The sequence below is a fragment of the Pongo abelii genome, chromosome 9 (assembly GCF_028885655.2).
Source record: "Pongo abelii isolate AG06213 chromosome 9, NHGRI_mPonAbe1-v2.0_pri, whole genome shotgun sequence".
Classification (NCBI taxonomy): Eukaryota; Metazoa; Chordata; class Mammalia; order Primates; family Hominidae; genus Pongo; species Pongo abelii.
The window spans coordinates 105,713,406-105,729,551 of record NC_071994.2 but is presented as its reverse complement, the minus strand read 5'-3'; the positions used below and the strand labels follow the sequence as shown (position 1 = coordinate 105,729,551).

The 16,146-nt window shown below is 40.8% G+C and overlaps 1 long non-coding RNA gene across 1 annotated transcript in view; it reads right to left on the bottom strand.

Moving 5' to 3' along the window:
* Positions 1 to 3,596: 3,596 nt before the first annotated feature.
* The window catches only part of LOC129048752 (uncharacterized), a 47,671-nt gene continuing 35,121 nt past the window's right edge, over positions 3,597 to 16,146 (bottom strand). The window contains exons 2-5 of the long non-coding RNA XR_008511341.1: positions 13,029 to 13,109; positions 9,437 to 9,571; positions 8,923 to 8,989; positions 3,597 to 7,482 (exon numbers count right to left, since the gene is read on the bottom strand). This is a non-coding gene — a long non-coding RNA (uncharacterized LOC129048752). The remainder of the gene's footprint in view (positions 7,483 to 8,922; positions 8,990 to 9,436; positions 9,572 to 13,028; positions 13,110 to 16,146) is intronic.

The following is a 16,146-nucleotide window of genomic DNA, read 5'->3' as shown; positions in this document are numbered from 1 at the left end:
TTTGAAACACAAAGTAAATTTTAAGAAGTACAGCTTAACACTCAGCAGGTAGTAGATAGTAGTCTTTGTGAAAAAAATATATAGTGCTGGAATAATCTAATATCCATATGCATGAAAAAAGAATGCTGACCCCTACCTCACACTATTCACAAAAATTAATAAAAATGTGCCATAGACCTCTAAATCTAAGAAATAAAATTATAAAACTTGCAAAAAATATTTTTTAAAAAAATTTTGGGACTTTGGACTAAGCAAAGATTTCTTAGGTAGAACATAAAAACTATTAACCATTAAAAAATCAATGAATTAAACTCTAACATTTAAAACCTTTGCTTTCAAAAAACAATATTAAAAGACTAAAAAGTTGGCTGGGCACAGTGGTTCATGCCTGTAATCCCAGCACTTTCAGAGGCCAAGACAGGAAGACTGTGTGAAGCCAGAAGTTCAAGACTAGCCCAGCCAACATAGAAAGACCCTATTTCTATATAAAATAAATAATTAAATAAAATTTTTTTTCCAGGAGTGGTGGCTCACACCTGTAATCCCAGCACTTTGGGAGGCTGAGGTGGGCGGATCATGAGGTCAGGAGATTGCGACCATCCTGGCTAACATGGTGAAACTCTGTCTCTACTAAAAATACGAAAATTAACTGGGCTTGGTGGCGCGCGCCTGCAGTCCCAGTACTCGGGAGGCTGAGGCAGCAGAATCACTTGAACCAGAGAGGTGGAGGTTGTAGTGAGCCAAGATTGCATCACTGCATTCCAGCCTCATGACAGAGTGAGACTCTATCTCAAAAACAAAACAAAACAAAACAAAACAAACAAAAAACTGCTGGACTGGGCGCAATGGTTCATGTCTGTAATCCTAGCACTTTGGGAAGCCGAGGCAGGTGGATCACAAGGTCAGGAGTTCAAGACCAGCCTGGCCAAGATGGTGAAACCCTATCTCTACTAAAAATGCAAAAAGTAATTAGCCAGGCTTGGTGGCAGGTGCCTGTAATCTCGGCTACTTGGGAGGCTGAGGCAGGAGAATCGCTTGAACCCAGGGGGCAGAGGTTGTAGTCAGCTGAGATCACGCCACTGCACTCCAGCCTGGGCAACAGAGTGAGACTCTGTCTCAAAAAGAAAAAAAAAATTTAAAAGGATGAAAAGTCAAGCTATACACTGGGGAAAAAATATTTTCAAAATATATATCTGATAAAGGACTTGTATCTTAAATATATAAAGAATTCTTATAACTCAAAAATAAGACAAACAGCTCTTTTTTTTTTTTTTTTTTTTTTTTTTTTTGAGACAGGGTCTCACTCTGTTGCCAAGGCTGGAATGCTGTGGTGCAGTCTCAGCTCACTGCAACATCTGCCTCCGGGTCTCAAGCAATGCTCCCACCTCAGCCTCCCAAGTAGCTGGGATTACAGGAACACACCACCATGCCAGGTAAGTTTTTGTATTTTTTACAGAGATGGCATTTCACCATGTTGCCCAGGCTGGGAACTCCTGGGCTCAAGTGATCCGCCCCTCAGCCTCCAAAGTGCTGGGGTTACAAGCATGAGCCACCACCCCTGCCATCCCCTCATTTTTTAAAAAAATTAATGAATGTTTATATTTTAAATTATTTATTTATTTATTTTTGAGAAAGAGTCTTATTCTGTTGCCCAGGCTGGAATGCAGTGGTGCGATCTTGGCTCACTGCAACCTTCGCCTCCCAAGTTCAAGTGATTCTGCCATCTCAGCCTCCCCAGTAGCTGGGATTATAGGTGCCCACCACCACGCCCAGCTAATTTTTGTATTTTTAGTAAAGACGGGGTTTCACCATGTTGGCCAGGCTGGTCTCAAACTCCTGATCTCAAATGATCTGTCTGCCTTGGCCTCCCAAAGTGCTGGAATTACAGGCATGAGCCACCGTGCCCGGCCTTATTTATTTATTTTGAGGCACAGTTTCACTCTGCCTCCCGGGCTGGAGTGCAGTGGTGCCATCTCTGCTCACTGCAACCTCCACCTCCCAGGTTCAAGTGATTCTTGTGCCTCAGCCTCTTGAGCAGCTGGAATTACAGGTGTACACCACCACACCTAATTTTTGTATTTTTAGTGGAGGCAGGGTTTTGCCATGTTGGCCAGGCTGGTCTCGAATTCCTGACCTCAAGTGATCCACTCATCTAGGCCTCCCAAAGTGCTGGGACTACAGGCATGAGCCACTACACACAACCTCAGTTTTTTTTAATGCCCAAAATATTCACCATATGAGTAGTAAATAAGTACATGAAAAGATTTTTCTTTTTTTTTGGAGATGGAGTCTCTCTCTGTTGCCCAGGCTGGAATGCAGTGGCGCAATCTCAGCTCACTGCAACCTCTGCCTCCCAGGTTCAAGCAATTCTCCTGTCTCAGCCTCCTGAGTAGCTGAGACTACAGGTGCGTGCCACCACACCCAGCTAATTTTTGTATTTTTAGTAGAGACGGGGTTTCACCATGTTGGTCAAGATGGTCTCAATCTCTTGATCTCGTGATCTGCCCACCTTGGCCTCCCAAAGTGCTGGGATTACAGGTGTGAACCACCGTACCCGGCAGGATTTCTCAATATCATTAGTCATTAGTAAGTGCTAAACCACAAGGAGATACTACTGAATACCCAGTAAAATGGTGAACATTCAATGGAGAAAGAAACATGCTCTGATAACATATTCTCAATGTTTGCTTTTAAAGGTGTGTTGCTGTCAAACTCTTCCATTCACTGAAATAAAGAGTTTATGATGCATTTTAAAATAAATAAATAAATGAATAAGATGTTTAATATTTAAAAGCTGGCCAGGTGTGGTTGCTCATGCCTGTAATCCCAGCACTTTGGGAGGCCGAGGTGGGTGGATTGCCTGAGGCCAAGAGTTGGAGACCAATCTGAGCAACATGGTGAAACCCTGTGTCTACTAAAAACACAAAAAATTAGCCAGACGTGATGGCATGCACCTGTAATCCCAGCTGCTTGGAAGGCTGGGGCAGAAGAATCTCTTGAACCCAGGAGGTGGATGTTGCAGTGAGCCGAGATCATGTCACTGGAATGTTAACAAGTGAAAGAAAGAAAGAAAGCTCTCTGCCACAGAAAGGGTTCCCAAAAAAGGGTTGCCATTTCCCAGTTGAATACAGAGACTTTTATAAGAAACCACTGAGGGTTGGGTGTCTCACTTGCATAAGGAGCAAATTTGTGGTCGCCCCACCCAGTCCTAGTGCGCATGCAGGCCCTTAGCTTGAGTTACTCCATATTGGCTTTGTTTCCCTTACTGCGCATGTGTCAGGGGATGGCATTTTCCATTGCAGATATGTCTGGGTAAGTCTCCTGTGTAGACTTTCTTATCTATGCGGCTGTGGGCATATCTTAGGCAAGCCTCCCTGTGCAAGTTCCCTTATCAGTGCTTGCATGCTGTTCTTTTGTTTGAAAGAAATCAACGGAGGATCCACCCTAACTGCCTGCCTGACTGGTTTCTTCCTTCCTCACTCAGTTTGGCAATTTATTATAAAATTAAACCCACACTTCTCCTGTGACCCAATGATCCTACTCTAAATGTTTACCCAAGAAGAATGAAAACCTGCCCAAATAAGTATTTGCACATAAATGTTCATGAAAGTTTTATTTATGATAGCTAAAATCTAGAAACAACCCAAATATCTATCAGATGATGAACAGACAAACTGGAATGTCCATACTCAACAACAAAAAGGAAGAAATGACTGACACATGAAACAATATGGATGAATCCCAAAAGCAATATGGGAAGTGAATGAAACAAGATACAAAAGACTTCATGATATATGATTCCATTTTTATGAAAAATTAGAGGAGACAAAACTATAGTAACAGAAAGCAGGTCACTGATTGCCAAAGGTAGGAAGTGGGAGGAGGGATTGACTACAAAGGATCATGAGTAAACTTTCTGGGGTGATAGAAATGTTCTATATCATGATTGTTGCAGTGGTGACACTAATGTATATATATTAAGGCTGTGCAAATAAAATTAGTGAGTTGTATATGTTTACTTCGATAAAGTGGACTTTAAAAAGTAGTATGACTTACTACTTAACATGTAGTAGATTCTCAAATGTTGGTCAAGTTTGTTTTCTTTCCTTGTACCTATTCTTGTTCTGTAGCACAAATACCTGTGATATTACAGTTAGGAGAGCACCAGAAATTGCACTCATTTTTGCTTATGGGCAGTTACTTTTTCCTGGATATATATTCTTAAAAATTGACCTGTAGGAGAGGACAAGATTCAACTTTAAAAATAATCCTATTTCAAATTCAGTGGAAAATCTAAAAACACAGTTTTCAAAGCATATATGTTGAATATTAGAATTATATTAAAGATTTATAACTCTAAAAGTGGGTGATATCACTCATCCTTTAAGATTTAAGTAAACTTGACTTCCAAAATCATATGGGGTTTCTAATGCTCCCCATCAAACAATTAGGGGGAAAAATCTTATTAATATCCTTTGGCAAACCCACCTCCAAAATCATCTCCCCGCAGTGACCTCCCCGCAGATCCCAACCTTCTGCTCTTCTGTCTGACCCCTCCCTTCTTTGACCTCTGGGAGGAACCCAAGTTCCTGTTTCTTTATCTTTCTTTTTAAAGGTAAACTAGTTACGTAAACCTGTTTATTGTCTCATTTAAACATGTCATTATGGCCTCCCATTCCTTGGAAAAACAGCTTATCAAGGTATGTTTTCTCCTAGAAAAGAGAACTAAAATAAGATATTTTGATTTCCATCTGCTAGCTTGGAGGCTGGGTAAGAGTATGAGCTTTCAACCCAGATTAGTTAGGCTCATTGAGCACTTCCTCTATTTATTCACCATGGAACCTGGGGCAAGTTCCTTCTCTGTGCCACGATTTCTCCATTTGTTAAATGAGGATGCTAACAGATCCAGGCTCATAGCCTGAACAATTGGCAACTGGTCACATGCGTCACTTACAATAAGTACTTGATGTAGTTAATGCATGGTAAATGTGAGCCATCATTATTATAATTAGATATGTTAAGCAATTTATTCTAAAGTAAAAACAATTGGAAAAACTAGAAATTAAGCTCAGAGTTACTCAAAATTGGAATAAAATATGGGCCAATTCTTTCTGTCCTATATCATACACTTACAGAAACAGACTAGCTGGAACAACAAACATAATTGACACTTGCCTTGTCCCTTCTGGTTTTCTTAAGGGCCTGCAATTGTGTCTCAAAAGAAAGAAACAGCTTTAAAAACAAGCATGAACAAGACAGTGCTGGCAATAGGTATTCATTTTGGAGATTTGAACAGCTGAGGTGGAAAAGAAATGAATTCACACAGAAAGAATGTATTTGAATTTCTTCTTGCCTGAGGACAAAGACAGAAACTCATTACAACCTTCCTATTGTTTATCATGGGTGGACTCTCCTAATGAAAAAGGAATTAAAATGTGGGATTTGGTGACCTAAAAATATGTCATGGGTTTTACCTGAAATGAATCATTTTTCCCAGAAAATAACAAGATTTTTGTTGTTGTTTTTGTTCTTGAAGGTATTTGAAACACATGACATATTTTCAGGTTGAAATTCAGTGCTTTGTTTGTGTTTGAGTATAAAGAATCTCAAAGAGGAAGCTCAGTAGCCAAAACATATCTTTAAAATACTCAAATTGGTCACCAAATCCTACATTTTAATTCCTTTTTCTTTTTAATTTAAAAAAGAGAGCTTTATTTCTCATAATGGATTGCAGTTTTCAGGGTGGCTGTTCTGACAGGCTGGGAAGTGTAGCCTCCAGCCAGAAGCTGGAAACAGGCACTTTCTTAAATTTTAAGTCTGTATTCACTCACCATCCAAAAATCTATCCAAAGTCATAAAGGAAATCAAAATCCAGATTTATCCATACAAATCAGTCCTAATTTGATCTCTAGGAGAGATCGAGAAAATGTGAACAAGGTAATCAACAATGAATTTAAGACTTTCTTAAAGTGAAAAGTTTCTGAAACAGAGAAAGAGAAATGTTTCTGTTTGACCACTATTTATAATTTTTATAGTATTTATCGCTTAATTGACCAATATGGTTTGGCTGTGTCCCCATCGAAATCTCATCTCGAATTGTAATCAGAATCATAATGCCCACATGTCAATGAAGGGACCTGATGGGAGGTGATTGGATCATGGGGGCAGTTTTCCCCATGCTATTCTCATGAGAATGAGTGAGTTCCCACGAGATCTTATGGTTTTATAAGTGGTGGTTTCCCCTGCTCTCCCTCTCTCCTGCCACCTTGTAAAGACGGTGCCTGCTTTCCATTCTGCCATGATTGTAAGTTTCCTGAGGCCTCCCCAGCCCTGCAGAATTGTGAGTCAATTAAACCTTCTTTGTTTATAAATTACCCAGTCTTGGGTAGTATCTTTATAGCAGTGTGAAAATGGACTAATACAATCATAAAGCCATATTTGGTTTTAATCTTGAGATTAATAAATTATTTTTGCCCAATTTTTCTGGATTATAGTGTTCAATTTTGTTAGTAATAAATAGTGAAAGCATTTATTTTCAAAGTTATTTGATTTTTTCATTTTTTTGGATGAATTGAGTTCATAATTTTGTATTTTCTGAACTATTTTTAGGAACTTAGAAACAAAAAGAATAAAGTAGGAAGTGTTCAGCTGCACAAATGTATAAAAATGAAGTAAAGAATAGCTGAGTCTAAAACCCCTCAGGAAATAAGATAGTAGGGTTTCAAAGAATTCACATGTAAAAATGCATCATAAAATATAAGTTTCTTCAAATAAATGTGTTCTCAGAAGTCTCGGTGGGTTAAAAAAAATCTCTCAAGATGGATTTCAGTTAAGATGTCAACCCTGTCATATTTCACATAAGAACTGCTTTTGTAGTAAATTGTCAGTCTCATTCATTCAATAGATATTTATTCAATGTCTGCTATAAGTCAGACTCAATGTTGAGGCATATTTGTTTATCCAAAGAATATCTATTGATTGCCTACAATGTTTTAGGCACTGTTATGGGAGCTATGGACATAGTGAACAAAACAGCAAAGCCCAAGCCTTTGTGGATCTTACATTCTAGTCAAGGTAGAGAAACCAACAATAAACAAAAAATTGTAAATATGTCAAGGAAGATAAATGCTCTGAGGGAAAATCGAGCAGACTGACAGTGCTGGCCCTATTTGCCTCAGTTTCATTCCTTGCCCTTCCAGGGTTGGGAACAGGGAGGTGGGTGCTTCTGCCTATGGTAGAGTGCAAGTCTCAGCGTCAGTTCTTTCATCTGAAGGGAGACAGGAGGACAAGAGGAGGGAGGCACCAGGGAAGGAGGAAGGGAGACATCAGACGTAGCTCTGTCTCCCTCTCTTGGCAGCATCTGCCTTGGGGCTGCGTCTCTTCAGTGCTACAGCTTCCACCACAACCACTGTGGCCAGGTGATATGGATGCCTTTGTCCTTCCCTCCTAGGGGATTGTAGGTGTGAGCCACTCTGCTCAGTTCTAGAAAAATTTAAGCAGAAACAACATTATTTGACTCGTATTTCAGAAAAATCACTCTGACTGCTCTGAGGACAGTAAACCATAGGAGCAAAAAAGTAGGAACTGGATATCTGTTAGGAGGCTACTGTAACAATCCAGACAGCAGATGACGGTGGTAGCAAGTAAGAAATAGTCTGAGGTTATATTTTGAAGGTAGAGATGACAAGATTTACTAACAGATTGGATGAGTGATGTGATATCAAGAGAAGAGTCAGATATAACCCAACTTTTTTTTCTGAACAAGTAGAAGAATGGAGCGGCTGTTCACTGCAGTGATAAAGCACAGGGAAGGAACAACTTTGAAGAGAAATTCAAAATATCCAGTAGGCAGTTGCATAGATAAGTCTAAAGTATAGGGAAGAGTCTAAACATAGCGTTATCAATTTGGGAGTTGTCATTGTGTAGAGATACAGGATTGGATTAGGTCATTTAGGTGGTGACTCAAATAGAGACAAGAGAAAATTGAGAACTGACCCCCAATCATTAATTGACAGATTAATGATCAATTTTGTTGTACATTTTCCTAATCCCCACAGCAATTCCATTTATGCATATGGGCACATTCTTCCTGTTGGGTGTCCATTCTCCATGCTGTGTGTCACTGAGCTCACTATTTCACTCCGCATGACTTACCAGGACTCTTAATCCTTCTAGCGGATTTTCCAAACCAGAGCATGGGCATATCTTGCAGGATGAGGGATGGAGGGGTGGGAAGGAACTAGCCCCTAACTTTTCATATTTTAAATAAGTAGAGGCCAGGCATAGCGGCTCATGCCTGTAATCCCAGCACTTTGGTGGGTCACATGAGCCCAGGAGTTTGAGACCAGCCTGGCCAACATGGTGAAACCCTGTCTCTACTGAAAATACAAAAAATAGCTGTAATCCCAGCTACTTGGGAGGCTGAGGCATGAGAATTGCTTGAACCCGGGAGGTGGAGGTTGCAGTGAGCCAAGATGGTGCCATTGCACTCCAGCCTGGGTGACAGAGTGAGACCCTGTCTCAACAAAAAAATTAAAAAATAAAGTAGAACATTCAAAAGTATATGAAATCATTCATGACCTTAATGTAGGCCATGGTTGTATTTAGTAAATATACAAAAACATCATACATTTTTTGTTAACGTAGAAATATTTACAAAATGAGAAAACTTTGATCCTACCATCCTGAGAAAGAGCTGTTGTCTACAATGTAGGAGAATGCCGCCTTACCTTCTGCTGAATGGTCTTTGAGCTGAGTTTCTTGGGGGCCTTGTGGGCTACTGAGACCTTATTTTAATGGGTATTATAAACATTACTGGCATTTTTTTCTTTTTCTATAAGAATAGAACTTGTTTTAAGAAACAACAAAAAGAATCAATTCAAAAATTTTATATTAGAGAAAATATTTCTTTCAAAAAGTCACTTGACCATTTTCCACTTCAGTCATTGCATTCAAATTAGGAAAACATCCGACTTTGCAGACTTCACTCCTGGTGACAAGAACAACACATTTCAGAGTGGCATGCCTCCTCAGTGACAGACACTCAAGTGAAAAATGAGTTCATTGTTAAGTCCTTATCTTTACTGTGAAAGACAGTTTATCTTCAAGCTAGTTCTGCAAATAATCATCATCATAATAACTATTTGCTAAACACAACATGCTATAGTTACTTTACGCTATCTTATTTATGCTACTGACAATTCTATAAGGGGTGGGCATTGTTGCCATTTAACAAATGGAGAAATGATGCTTACAGATTATTTTTGTTGCCCAAGGTCACATGATAAATGTTATAATTCAAATTCTGTCTTATATTTTTATATTTTCATCTTCTTATGGAATGTGAATGTTCTGATACTCTATCATGCCCCATACTCACCACCAGCACTCAAAATTAAACAAAACAGAAAGCCCTTCTACACATTTGTCTGCTTACCTATAAGAACCTGATTCTCCTGTTTACCCCCAAACTTGCAGCAGCACCCAGAAGGCTCAATTGCAATGTGTTTCCTGGTTCTTCTGCAACATGTTTTACCAAAGTTCTAATTTCATGGTTGCTGTGGTTTATTTGCTCAATAAAGAAAAAAGAAGGAACACAGTTTATTCCCCATTAGGCAATCCAACAACACACCAAATGACAACCGATGGTAACACAGGTTATGCTGGACCTCATGCTGCCTGCATCAGTTCGTGAAGACAGTCCTGCAGAATGCAGCTGTCAAAGAGACTCTGGGGAACTCTCCACCCTCTTGGCCCGGGATTCCCTTATTTCACAGTAATAAAAATGACTAAAAATGTTGGCTTGCAAGTTATTTTGCATAGAGTTACATAAGTAAAGAATGCCAAAAGTGACAATTTAAAGTTTCTATTTCACTGGCTGGGTGCAATGGCTCATGCCTGTAATCCCAGCACTTAGGGAGGCGAGGCAGGCAGATCACTTGAGGCCAGGAGTTCGAGACCAGCCTGGCCCACATAGCAAAACCCCATTTCTAATAAAAAATACAAAACTTAGCCTGTTACGGTGGCACATGCCAGTAGTCCCAGCTACTTGGGAGGCTGAGGCAGGAGAATCCCTTGAGCCCGGGAGGCAGAGGCTGCAGTGAGCCGAGATTATACCACTGTACTCCAGCCTGGGCGACTCCATCTCAAAATGGAGCAAGACTCCATCTCAAAAATGAAAATTTAAAAAAATTAAAAAGTTCCTATTTCACTAATTGTTTTCACATCTCTGAACTTATTTGGTTCTCAAGATAATCCTCCAAGATAAGAAAAAAAAATACTGGGGGTGATAAATTCATTTTATTCATTTATAGAGAAGAAAACTAAGATACACAATTAGCTGAGGAAAAAGATAGAATTCATATTTAGATACCCTGGCTACTGGTCCTATGTTCTTTTCTACATAACAGTCTTTGCCTTTTCAACTTACGTTTTTATTGTTGAAGATTACGTGTTTTAATCCTTATGACCCCCTTCTTAAAGGAAGGGAGCAAGCCTTTGGCATCTTGATATTCAGTAAAGTATCTAATACCAACAAGAACTAAAAGAATATATGTGAGATTGAGATAAAAAATCTCATGGTCATACTTGCATGATCCTGTTCAAGCTTTCGTGTCCCCTGCGTTTACTCCATGAAACCCAAGCCTAAAGCACCAGTGGTGGTTTGGAGAATATTAAAATCCAACTTATTGTCCTACACAAGCCAAAGAAGAGGAACATTGAGTAAATTTAAAATTTAACAAAGATGTAACAGCCAGTCACTCCAAAGAATATAAGACACTGGAAGCAGGTCTTAATGGGAGCAGATGTTAATACATTCACAGAGCTGCAGCTTCCTCAGGATATCATATATACACAGTCAGTTTGATTAGCCTGAATGCCCGAGACAGTTTCCTTTCAGTGTCCTATGGTGGCTGCAGCCCAGTACTGACTGTTACACAGCTGGCTGGGCCAGTTCTGAAGCTCGCCTAGAGGGATTGCCTTCCACTCCCCCAGGCTGGGCCTTTCTCCTACTGGCTAACCTGGTCCCCAACATTTAGGTAGAGCCCTTGATTGCAGGTGTTGACCCGGGGCTGGGTTGGACTTGAATTTGGACTGCTGGGCCCTCCTTTTCTTATTCCATATTTCAGTACTTCATGGCTTTCTCATCACACTGGTAGCAACTTCCTCTTAGCTCTTTCTTGCATTCCCCTGAGGGAATTGAAAGGAGCACTGACTGATGATATAGTTTGGATATTTGTCCCCACCCAAATATCATGCTGAATTGTAATCCCCAGTGCTTGAGGTGGGGCCTGGTGGGAGGTGTTTGGATCATGGGGGCGGATCCTTATAGTTTGGTGCTGTCTTCATGATAGTGAGTTAGTGCAAGATCTGGTTGTTTAAAAGTGTGTGTCACCTCACCCCGCCATGCTCCTCCTACTCTCTCTCTCGCTCCTTCTCTGGCCATGTGACTTCCCTGCTCCCCCTTCGCCTTCTGCTATGCTTGTAAGCTTCCTGAGGCCTCCCTAGAAACTGAGCAGATGCCAGCACTATGCTTCTTGTAAAGCCTGCAGAACCGTGAGCCAATTAAACCTCTTTTCTTTATAAAAAGTACCGTGTCTCACGTATCTTTATAGCAATGCAAGAACAGCCTAATATAACTGATGCTGATGTTGCACACCGGCTTGATTCCTCCCAGATTTCTTCTACTGCTGAAACTCTGAAACCTACCCCTCTTTGGAGGAAGATGTGATAACTGCACTATTCTAGTGGAACTCCAGTGAATCTACAAAGAAAAATCGTTCATATCTTTCACTGTCTCTGTGAAAGGGACCATTTTTCTCCTGGAAAACATAAAATGCATTTAACAATTTCTTCCTTAGAGCAGTAATTCTCTATTCTGGACGCAAAGTTAGAATCACACAGGAGGTTTTTTAAATGACCAATAACTGGGCTCCTCCACCCTAGACCAATGAAACCTGAATCTCAGAAGGGTGGGGCCCGAGATTCTGCATTTCTAACAAGTTCCCAGGGGGTGTTGCTTCACAGACTTTCTTTAAGTAGCATAAACTTTCTAAAATGCTGGTTCACATATGTTAGCATGCATATGTGATTACCTGGAGGTCTTGGGCCCCACCCCTAGATTTCCTGATTCAGTTGGTCTTCAGCAGGCCTGAGAATCTGCATTTCTAACAAGCTCCCAGGTTATATTGATGTTGCCCATTTTGAAAACCACTATAGTTCACACTACCCCTGCCCCATCCCTACCCTAGCATTTTCGTCCTTCTAACACCACTGTGGCTACAACAGTGAAGACCTGAGAGCATAGACAGCAAGACCAAGGAAGACTGGCAGAGAGCCCCTAATCCTTTGAGTGTTCTTGGGTCTGATTCCCTAAATTTCACTTCAGGATTTGGTGACGGCCACCAGCTATGACCCATGCAGTCTCCTCTGTCCAAAAGTCCCCATTGAGTGCCACGTGTTTATCAAACAGAAGCCAACCTCACATTCACTCAAGCTTCCTCAGAAGCAGTCACTCAGTTTCTAAAGAAAACAGTCACCTCCCTTGGCTGGGCCAAGGGTTTGGGACACTGGAATGAGAGGTCATAGCCAGTTGTGAAACATCTTTCCCAGAAAATATCAACATCCACCTGACATCTGAGGCTTTAGGAATCTGTTTGAAGCATATGGACTTTCATTAAATCAATCTGGCAAACTACTTGGAAAGAGAATTTGCTTACAAGAATCATCTAAGGACAGAAACAACATTTTTCTTTTCTTTTTTTTTTTTTTTTTGAGACCGAGTCTCACTCTGTCACCCAGGCTGGAGTCCAGTAGCGCGATCTCAGCTCACTGCAGCCTCCGCCTCCCGGGTTCAAGCAATTCTCCTGCCTCAACCTCCTGAGTAGCGGGGATTACAGGCACGCACCACCATGCCCTGCTAACTTTTGTATTTTTAGTAGAGACAGGGTTTCACCATGTAGGTCAGGCTGGTCTCAAATCATGATGCCTGACATGACTATGTAGCTGGTCAGGGGAATGGGAAGTACCGGTTTGTAAGATAATTCCTTATTTATTCTTCTTGCCCAAGGAAAGCTGCCATTAATTACTTCTGTTTTCATCCTTGGGCTCTGTGTGAAAGGAGGAGAGGAAAAAGTAAATATAATTCTACTGTTTATGAAAAGCCCAGAGAAGTAAGAGTAACAAGCCAACTGCCAATTCTATCTGGGCTTAGCTTGGAGTGGGCAGTTACAAAAGAGGATGATTCTATCAGGGAAGGTTTAAAAGAAAAAAAAAAGACATTTCTAGAGCTTGATAGCAACAAGTCAGTTTCCACAAATCTCCACAGGGTTATTAGACGAAAACATCAGGCTTAATCAGTGAGAAAATATTCAAACCAATGACCAGAAAGAAATGCAAACAGATCACAGAACCAGATATTCTGTGATTATGTCCTCTTAAACACAGACCTAGATTAGCTCTCTCTTAATCTCTCATAAAATTAATCCTTAGCTGAGTGGACCCAGAAAGCCAAGTATAGTCTTCATAATTTTATGAATTTAAATCTTCGAAACTTTAGCAAGATTTAAAATTCTCTGTGCGCCACATAGTGAAAACTTTCATGAGCTGAAACAGTGCTCTTTCATCCATCCTATGGGGTCTGACTACTGTTTAATGAAGGAAAAAACACAAACCTACACAACCCATTTTAATGTTTTGCTAGTTTTAATGTGCATATGAATCACTGGGGATCTCAGTAAAATGAAGATTCTGATTCAAAATAGCCTTGAGTAGGACCTAAGATTCTGCATTTCTAATAAGCTCCTGGGTGAGCCCATGCTGAGGTTCTCCAGTGAATCTACAAAGAAAAATCATTCATATCTTTTAATGTCTATGTGGAAGGGACCATCTTTTCAACAACACCTTGAGTGAAAAGGATCTGTTCCACCTAAACTGGTGTTTTAGATTACAACACTTAAAGTGGCAAGAGAAAACACAAGAGAATTTTTTGTAACATTTTTTTCTTTTTACATAAGTCACAAACCTAGGAGTAATAATGGAAAAATAGACAAATTTGACCAAATAAAAATTTAAATGTCTACATGTCAGAAAATACTATAGGAATTAAATGACAAGATGGCGGATAGAAGGCAGGACTAGCTCGCAGCTCCCACTTGGACAGACAGAGCAGCATGTGGAGACTCATATTGTGAACTTTTGTTCCAAGAACTACAGCAGGAACATACTAAGAAAGCCAAGAGAATCCACAGACCCTTTGAAGGGACTGGATCACCGCTGCAGGCTCCCTGAGATGCCAAAAAACTGTGAGTCGGCTTGCTTTTTCAGCAAGGAGGCTTGTGGTCTGGGGCAAGTTCTCAGCCCTGGTCACTGGCTGCCTGGAAATAGACTCAGTGCTGTTGCAGGGCATGGTGGGAGCGAGACTGGTCTTTAGGACTGCTGGCTGCATGGGAGTGGGGTGAGGCCTGTGACCGCCAGCTTTCCCCAACTTCCCAGATGACCTGTATGACTCAGCAGACGGAGCCATAATCTCCTCGGGAACATAACTCCATTGCCTAGGGACCACACCCCCATCCCCCACAGCAGCTGCAGCAAGCCCTGCCCAAGGAGAGTCTAAGCTGGGACACATCTAACCCTGCCCCCACCTGGTGGTCTTTCTCTACCTTCCCTGGTAGCTGAAGACAAAGGACATAATCTCTTGGGAGCTCTAGGGCCCTGCCCACCTCCTGAGAAACCTGAATACCTAACCAGGCATCCTTAGGGCAAGTTTGCATCCTCCCTATAGTACTGCAACTGATGCATTCTTAAAAGCACCACCTCCTGGCTGGAGGCCAGCCAACACAAAACCAGCACACTAAACAAAAAATGGAACCAAGGACCCTCACAGAGTTCACTTCACCCCCTGCTACCTCCACTGGAGCAGGTGCTAGTATCCAGGGCTGAAAGGCCTGAAGACAGTTCATATCACAGGACTCTTTGCAGACACTCCATAGCACCAGCCCAGAGCCCACCAGCTCTGCTGGGTCGCTAGACCCAGAAGACCACAAACAATCACTGCAGTTCAGCTCTCAAGAAGCCTCATTCCCAGGGGAAGGGGAAGAACACTATATCAAAGGCGCACTCTATGGGACAAAAGAATCTGAACAGTAACCCTTGAGTCCCAGATCTTTTATCTGACATAGTCTACCCAAATGAGAATGAACCAGAAAAACAATTCTGATAATATGACAAAACAAGGTTCTTTAACACCCCCAAATGATCACACCAGCTCAGCAGCAATGGATCCAAATCAAGATGAAATCTCTTAATTGCCAGAAAAAGAATTCAGAAGGTCAATTATTAAGCTATTCAAGGAGGCACCAGAGAAAAGTGAAGTTCAACTTAAAGAAATCAAAAACATTACACAGGATATGAAAGAAAAAATCTTCAGTGAAATAGATAGCATAAACAAAAAACAATCACAACTTCTGGAAATCAAGGACAAGCTTAAAGAAATGTAAGATGTATTGGAAAGTTTCAGTAATAGAATCTAACAAGCCAAAGAGAGAAATTCCAAGCTCAAAGACAAGGCCTTTGAATTAACCCAATGCTTCAAAGATGGATTAAAAATAATTTTAAAAAATGAACAAAGCCTCTGAGAAGTTTGGGACTATGTTAAATGCCCAAACCTAAGAATAATTGGTGTTCCCAAGGAAGAAGAGAAATCTAAAAGTTTGGAAAACATATTTGAGGGTATAATCAAGGAAAACTTCCCCAGCCTTGCTAGAGATCTAGACATCCAAATACAAGAAGCTCAAAGAACACCTGGGACATTTATCACAAAAAGATCATTGCCTAGGCATATAGTCATCAGGTTATTTGAAGTGAAGACAAAGAAAAGAATCTTAAGAGCTATGAGGCAAAAGTATCAGGTAACCTATAAAGGAAAACCTATCAGATTAACAGCAGATTTCTCAGCAGAAATCCTACAAGCTAGAAGGGATCGAGGTCCTATTGTTAGCCTCCTTAAACAAAATAATTATCGGCCAAGAATTTTGTATCCAGTGAAACTAAGTTTTATACATGTCCGGTCTTTTCCAGACAAACAAGTGCTGACAGAATTCGCCACTACCAACCCAGCACTACAAGAACTGCTAAAAGGAGCTCAAA